Here is an 8,375-nt window from a genome sequence, read left to right on the forward strand (position 1 = left end):
TACAGAGTATGTAACCAACAGACAAAGGCCTCGTGTTAATTTCTGATTATTTTCTAAGTGATTTTTTCAAGTTTAAAGTCTCTACAGACTGTCAACATCCAACACATCAGTGCACCTTTTTACACCTGGAGAATATACTTGTTTTTATCTATTCAGCAGTGATACTTGCTCATTTGCATATTTAACCTTCTCTCCTCTTCTTCTCAGTCTATCATGTCACATCACATCAAACCGAGAACAGCAAACAAGTCAGGATTCCATTCAATTAAGTGTGATGTTGTTGGCCTACTTCCATGTTAATAAAAATCATATGCTAATGATGTTTTGAGGCAGTTAATACCAGCTCGCTAATAAGTGTTTACAGTGCTCAGTCTAAACATGAGGCTCAGAGCAAGCTCACAGGTCAAAAATATTTATTTCTCGTTACACAAAGAGCTATCAAACTTTAGCTACACTGGTCAGATGCCACATATAATCACAGGGTGAAGAGTTTTTGTGGCTGGTAATGAGGTGGACAGAAGTTAAATTGTCTTCCTTTCTCAGTTGAGGACAAACAAAATGACACACACTGTTGTGTATTTTCTTTTCTGAAAAACTTCTGAGTGTAGAGGGTGTGAATGTAATGTTTAAGTTCATGGGCTGGAATTTACGCCATATTGGAAACATTAAATGTGTTACAGCAATACACAGCTCAGGTTAGTGCAGGTCTATCGGATAATGTCTACCTGACACGCTTCACTTGGATATATCATATGTCATTCACATTCATTTCATTGTGAAATAGTGCAGCAAATACTGAGGTTAATACATTCTAAATTCTAGTAAAATTACTAGTTAATGTAGTTATAACTCAGATAGAACCTTGAATTAATGGCTCAAAAGTCAAACTATGAAATAAAAACACTAAATGTAGTTATAAATAATCTTCGGTTTCATATGGGAACGAATAATAACGACTTCAGATAAAACATAACAGGACATAACATGACAAAACCGGAAATTAAGTCACAAATGTATGAAATTTTGCCAGTAGTCAAGGTTTCGAATTTTGTTTCTTATCTAATATTTTCTTTCTTTAGGAAATCTGTAAATAGGGTTTGCAGGTTTGGCATACAAGCAAAAAAGCTTTCCATCGTGCATTTCTGTTTTCAGACTTTTTTGAATAAGCGAAGATAACGGAGTGATTTTTATTTAATCACAGTTTCCATTATTAATAAGACAGACATTTACTGTAACCCCTCCTGCAAAAGACAAAAAAAGAAGGAAAAACACCTAAGGCCACAAAGGGTGCAATGAAAGCTTTCAGAAAACAATCATAAGTACAGCAATGAAAACACCGGTGTGAGTTCCATTGCTCAGTACAGTTCTCTGCATTATTCATTTGCTGAAAGCAAAACAAATATTAACATAAAATCTCACGAGACATTCAAACCACCCTGGAAATAAAAAGGGTAATTTAACGCCACATTTGAAACTCAAGTTAAATAAATGTGTTCCTGTCAGAACAGAAGAAATGCAGTGTGCCTCGACTGAAAACAGAACATTCATGGTTCAACATAACGTGAATGTGCTTTAACGGGCTGCATACAACTGGAACTACACTAATTCAACTCTTCCCTCATGGAGAGATATTATTCTTACATATCCAGAGAGTTTGGTCTACACTTACTCAAGTGAATAATTTTCAAAAGGCTAAAGGTAATGATAATGAAAAGGGAACTTTTTTTAAAAAAACCATGAGTTGTAGGTTGGAGTATCTAGATTTTAAGGATAAGAAACAAAATAAGGTCAAATAAAACCCTTTTTATTTGATTACATTTTTATAACAGAAAACAGAGTTTCATGTTCTTAATAGAAAACAAATGACACAGACATTTTAGGTTGTTCTACAGCCATATAACAGTTAATAGAACAGCGAGTGATCAGAAAATAAAGTCAGTGGCACAAGAGAAATACGAGCATAATGACTGTTAAATACTGATATTAATATATATATACTGGTAAAAAAAAATTGTGATTTTGACATAGTTTTGAAATGTATTGATATCGTCAATTTTACAAAAGGTAACTTTTAAGTAAAACCTTGTAATTGTGTCCCATTGTTACTTCTGCCAATTTAAATTATTAGATTATTAGGATTACAAAAAAGGTTATGGGTGGATTTGCACCAGTGGTGAACCATTCTATATGACCCAATATCACGTTTGATAGCACATTTTACCCCTATAACCTTCATTTTGACAAAAATGTTTCACAGAATGTCTGCAATAAACAAAAACGCAAATTTACAGTAACTTCAGTTGACATGTGATATTGACTTGTCTTTTTACTTGGCTGCTGTACTAGACTAACACCAACAGCAACATGATGAAATCTTTTTCACAACCACTCTCCCCACATTTGTAATGTTATGGTGCATAATTATGTAAACTATAATTCCTTAAATCGAAGTCACATGTGTGTTTTGTCTTTTCAAAAATGTGTCTCATAGATAAAAAGTGTGACTCATTTAGTTAACTGACTTGACATTTGCTGAAAAGTACAAGATAAATTAACTACATGGGCCATGATGGTCAAAAATCTATTTTTGAAGTAGTTGATGGAGCACAACTGAAAAGTGAACAATGAAATCAAACTTATGCGACACAACTGTGTCATTTACAAACATTAAGGAATCAGCCATCATGGGTCAGATCTATTGACTCCTATGTTCTGATATAATCACTAATTAAGAAAAACACAATACAAAACAAGCTGTTCTGTGATAGTAGTAATGAAATACATGCAGAATTCCTTTTATGGTGTCTCAGGCTCCATTGCTGGTCTTTTGTTTCCTCAGTAATAATCAGTTGACAAGAGGACAAAAAGAGGGGATGACCTTCTGTTACTCTGTTATTGAAAATAGATAATGATTTCTACCGTGCTCTGAGAAATTACGGTCTTGTGCTGCTTTTTTGTCTGCTGCCATTTGCATTTTACTGACCCAAAGTTGAACTGATATGTAGCTGATAAGAATGCAGTCCAGATAGTAAATTTCAGGAGGTTACAAAGTTTAACTTCTCAAGCTCTGTGCATTCAATTATATTAAAAAAATAGTGAATATTTGTTTAAAATACCAGGTCTGAGTTTGAAACTAGTAGGTTCACATCAGTTTGTCCACACTTCCCCAGTCACTAGAGAAAAACTTTCTTGAGATCAGGGACTCATGTCATCTCAACAATTGTCGGTCACAGACACAAATAAAAGAGCCCTGACTGTATCCAACCACATCGTGTATCACTTTGAGGAACATGAAGGATTTTGAAAGGCTGGATTTTACACCAAACCATGATCTTATCTTAAACCTTTCCAAACTTTGCCCACATGTAATAAAATGTATAATGAGAGCTTATAATAGGCAGGAACCATTGTGTTTCCAGGCGAAACAAGATGAAAAACAGTAGCTTCTCCTCTCGCAGGACAAAATTCTGTCGACTGATGCCTCCAACAGCCCCTCATGATGTGCTCTTTTGCTGTTTCATGAGGCCTGCACATTGATCAAGCCGTTTCTAGAAAAGTAAAAACAGATTATTTCACATGATGGAAGAAAATCTAATGTTAATGCTATTTCTACTGTATAGCCACATTAACAAAAAACTTAAGAGAAATGGTGGAATGTCTTCTGTATCACAAATGCAGCCTTTACCAACCTCTGCTTGTAACTTTGTTGGAAATGAGAGGTTAAGTAAAAAGTGTCTGCGTCTGCAAACCTGTGTTTGCGGACATGATTGGGCATGCACTGTTTATAGTCTAGACAACTTTTAATCCCAGGTATAAAAGGAATTCAGCTGAGTCATCTTTGGATATGGGAATCATTTTCTAGAAATGCCAGGTTTAGTGGAAACCTGTTGGGTTTGCCTGTCAATCTGTTTCACAGTCTGTTGCTGTCTTTTCTCCACCTGCCTACCTACATTCAGCACCCAGTCGGCCTGAGTCTTTCATTTAAATTAAAGAATGTGCTGCTGGGGTTTTAGAGCTCCTTTTCAGAACTCATTTACCATTTTAAAATATACATGGAGGTACATTTGTGCAGCTCTGTGACATCCAACATCTGCAAGGTAACTCGGTCTTATACATTATTTAATCTCTACGTTAAAATGATAACACAGAGAGACCAAGACAGCATGGAACGGTGGGAGAGGAGGACAAGCCAGATATGATAGAAAGAAAGAGAGGGCTTAACCTGTCTTTGATAATACAGGTGGAATGTCTGACCAAAACAGGAGAGAGAAAGAGGGGAAAGGGGGGGTTCAGAGTTTGAGTCAGACCCAAAGGACCCTTTCAGGGAGTGATTAGCTACGGCCTTTATTTAATGAAAGAGATGACAGAGGAAAAGAAGTGACCCTCGATATCTGCTGAACTCAAGCTGTTAAAAGATTTGTGAAAGAATACCATTTATTAGAGTAACTACTACCATTTCACTTTAGTAATCAGAAATGCAAATCCCTTTTTAAGAAAAGTTGGGACATTTTCTAAAATGCAACTAAAAGCTAAATCTCTCTTTCAATTAGTCTGATCCATTATTTTTCCAATACAAGTACAAAAAAAAGTTATTTTCAAAATGACCTCTTATTTCTTATTTCTTACTTCATTGTGTTTCAAAAATACAAACAAATCTAGAGTTTGTTGCCATACAAAAAAATAACCTTGGAGAGAAGAAAAGAAAATCACAAAATAATACAAAAATATTTCGGAGAGATTCCACCACTGCTGGATTAATTGGTGACAGGTGAGAGTTCAGGATTGGGTATGAAAGGAACATTCATCAAAAGATGAGTCTTTCCAAGCAAAGACTGGTTCATGGTGCACAACTTTGTGCTAAACTCTGGCAGGAAATTCAGTTGTAAAGAATTCTTGTCTTTGAACATCTATAGTGCATTCATTATCTTGTGAAAATATTCAGGGAGTCTGTGGAAATATCAATGCATAAAGGCCAGGCCAGAAACTACTATAGAGTAAGTGTGACCTTTGAGCCCTCAGGCAGCACTGCATGAGAATTCGTCACACCCCCATGATCAATACAGAGATATTGGACTCGGGAATACACACTATGGCGCTGCATCCAGAAATGTAACACAAAACTGCAATAAGAAAGGCAGAATCCATACATCAACTCAAGTTCTGTCACCAGGAGTTCATCTCAAGTGGACATACAGACAGTGACCATGTGTTCTGTTAACAGAGGGTCTGTGTATAATGCAGGTCACTGCCTGCCCTCATTCTGCACAACTTATGAGCATGTGCTCACTCTGTGCTTTGCTTTGCACCCACTTGGTGTAATGGGTGAGTGTTTTAGTTGCTCGACCTAGAAAACGACAGGCAAATTTAAAATAAGCAGCAGGACACAAACCAACATGATGGCAGCCATGTCCGTCTCAGATTCACAATTTGTGAATACAATTCATTGCTGTCTTTTAAGTATGACTCAATTTAATCTCAAATGTGACATGCTAGAACAAGAGTCTGCAAAGTGACATGTACCGACATCATTAATAATTTTGTGGCCCAATATTCTGCTTGCACTATAGAAAAATCAGGAGAAATTCATTTCTACAACTGACAGCTAGTCCTACAGCACATCACTGCAGTTGAAAGCATTAATTATCCTCTCTAATAGTAACAAAGAAGTCACTAAGAAATGGTTGTTTGAGCATCATTAGTTGAGTCTTCAAGAAGATCTCATCTGTCAAAAATAATGATGGACACATAAACACAGGATTAAAAGGAAGTGTTTTGTTGCTACTGAAGGTTTATTAAAATGCTTTTGTTTCCTTTAAAATGAGGTTTTTATAGTTAATTTACATGCTGATGTCCACAATCACAACTACAGCAATCAACTTTCAGATTATATATATATATATATATATATATATATATATATATAACTATATGGGGTAAACGTCAACTGGAAATTTGTATATAGTTTTACTTTTGAATGAGTAAATGTCATCCTTGAGGAAGGATTTCAGTTCCCACCACAAAAAGCTTTATGTGCAAATTAGAAAAGTACAAAACATAAAGGCTAAAAGACAGGGAAAACAAGAGCAGAAAAAGGTAAAGAAGCAATGTCAACATCTGTGATTAAAAGGAGAGATGAGGAGACAAAAGACAGTAACTGTAGTAACATTGGTTATGTACTATAACAAAAGATTCTATGAGTATGGATGCAGCCCTTGAAGGCTATTGCTAGTGGGCTGATCCCTTGCATGCATGCACATCACTAAAAAACTGGTCCTTGAGTTGAATGGGCCTCACCTTGGTCTCACCTTGTGTATAAATTGGGCTGAGACCAGACAATTGGCTCCCATTTTTCTTCAGCCACAACACTGATAACTTGTTCTTGCACTTGCTACAAGAATGATCAGTGGTGTCCTCGAGTGTAGTGTTGGCCAGAGTGATGAGCTTCCACCTGCACGGCAGCTGCAAAGACAGCTAGCAACACGCCGGTCTGGATCTCCACAGTCAACCTGCCCCTACTACAAGCTTCTTGTACAGGAGGAGAGGCAGCACAGAATCAAGGCCTTTAAAGCCACCACAGAAGTGTTTTCTCTGTTGCAAACATTATTGGATAAAACTGTTGAATTCTTTAGCAAAGGGCTGGAGTCTGACAACTCTATCCAATATCCTAGTGGTTCTTTCAGCTCCAGCCCTGATCCTCCCCTTCCTGGAGCTAAAAGAGACTTTGTTGGGTGTACACAAAGCTGCCCCTAGACTCCCCATCTCCATGACAACTTCCCTGCAAGCCACTAGTGCCCAGTTTTGTGAACTGCCCAATAGAAAGCAACCAGCTTGAAAAAAAGGTGTGCGGTTACAGCAGCGCAAGCTGTGTCTCCCCTGGACAACATGGTGAGGAAGTTGAACATGAGGGTCGACAAGCCCCATCTGGTCCCACTTTCAGTCAGTTAAGACCAGTTTAGAGCAGCAGCTGAGTCTGGGAAAGTAAGAGCACAGATCTCTACCTACGCTCGCATTACAAAGGTTGAAGGCTTCAACAAGCAGGCCGCCCATCTACTGACCTGTTTTCAGTCAGCTTGGTTACATGCACAGTTGAGACTAGCGACAGTTACAGCTAGACCTATCAATTTTATCCGACTATGGTCTCCGTCCCGCTGTACATGCATGAGAGCAGAATCAAGTTATTGACTCAAGTTAATCTAGTCACCGTGATTTTGTGGAATGTGTGAGAAAAAATGTTTAAGACATTCTGCTGCTTCCAACTTCCCCTGGGCAAGATCATCATACATGTAGATAGAACTGAAATCAGTGCATACATTGTCTTTAAGTTACTTGAATGGTTACTTTTGACAGATGACACTTAAAAATAATAATGAAATAGAATCTTTTTATTAGAGCAGGGTGACCGTGGGGAATGCTTTAAGTGACAGGTGAGTGAGTTTACACAGAGTTTACACAATGGGCTGAAATCACATTTTCTGATGCCTTTAGTCACCTCAGAAAAGAAACAGAAAAATTCTCTGCAAATTGCTTTGCAACCCACCTACTGAAACTATCCATCTTAATGAATGTCATTGGTCCCTTCTTTAGTCAGTGATTCACAGACTGTTATTGCTAAACTGCAGTTTCAAGGTGGCAGTGTTCAGCCATGGTGTTGAGTGCTCATGATATATATGCATTTATATTGAATTCCACCCATATCACAGCTTCTTCTAGTTTCCACTGTTCTGTTTTGTGAACTGTTTAGTCATTTACCTCAATTCAGGGACAAGTTTCTCTGTCGCCATCCGAATGTCCGTTAGTGTAGAGCTTCCTAGTGCTGTTTAGGTAACTTCAAACATTTAACGAGGGCAACCAGATGAGAAGTAGAGAGAAGAAACGCATTGAAGAGAACAAAAAGGAAACTCGAGTGCAAAACTGCTCACTGAAGAAGAAATATGTGGCAAGAAGAGGGAGATGGGCAAGAAGGAAAAAAGTCAAAGAAAGGAAAGAAGAGGGAGAAAAAGGAATGTCAGAGAGAGAGAGAGAGAGTGAGTATCACAACAGAGGACAAATGAACAAGTGAGCATGGCGGAGGAGGGGTGTTAAGAGGAAAGGATGTTGGCGGGATAGAGATTTCTCCTCCGTTACAGTCTGAAAAGAGAGAAACAAGGGATGCAAGGCTGAGATAAGAGGAAGTTGATTAAAGAGTCACAGCCAAAAGAAAAGAGGCCCTGTATTTAGCATTCTCCTGGCACTGTGGAGGCTTATTTTCATGCCCTAGTTTGTCAAAATGAGATGGAGCCAGAGGGTAACAGCAGAGGAGACACACACAGCAATCATACAGATATAGTCATGTTATGAGATTGAGATGGTGAAAGGAAGCAAATGCAAAGCGGGCT

The 8,375-nt window shown here is 37.8% G+C and overlaps 1 long non-coding RNA gene across 1 annotated transcript; it reads right to left on the reverse strand.

The window, feature by feature from the left end:
* Positions 1–3,507: 3,507 nt before the first annotated feature.
* LOC140282988 (uncharacterized) lies at positions 3,508–6,646 on the reverse strand. The gene is made up of 2 exons (XR_011909964.1): positions 6,295–6,646; positions 3,508–3,548 (listed from the first exon to the last, which is right to left on the reverse strand). It is a non-coding gene; the product is annotated as an uncharacterized lncRNA (long non-coding RNA).
* Positions 6,647–8,375: the final 1,729 nt, after the last annotated feature.

The sequence above is a fragment of the Leuresthes tenuis genome, unplaced genomic scaffold (assembly GCF_036924035.1).
Source record: "Leuresthes tenuis unplaced genomic scaffold, fLeuTen1.0.hap1 SCAF_23, whole genome shotgun sequence".
NCBI lineage: Eukaryota > Metazoa > Chordata > Actinopteri > Atheriniformes > Atherinopsidae > Leuresthes > Leuresthes tenuis.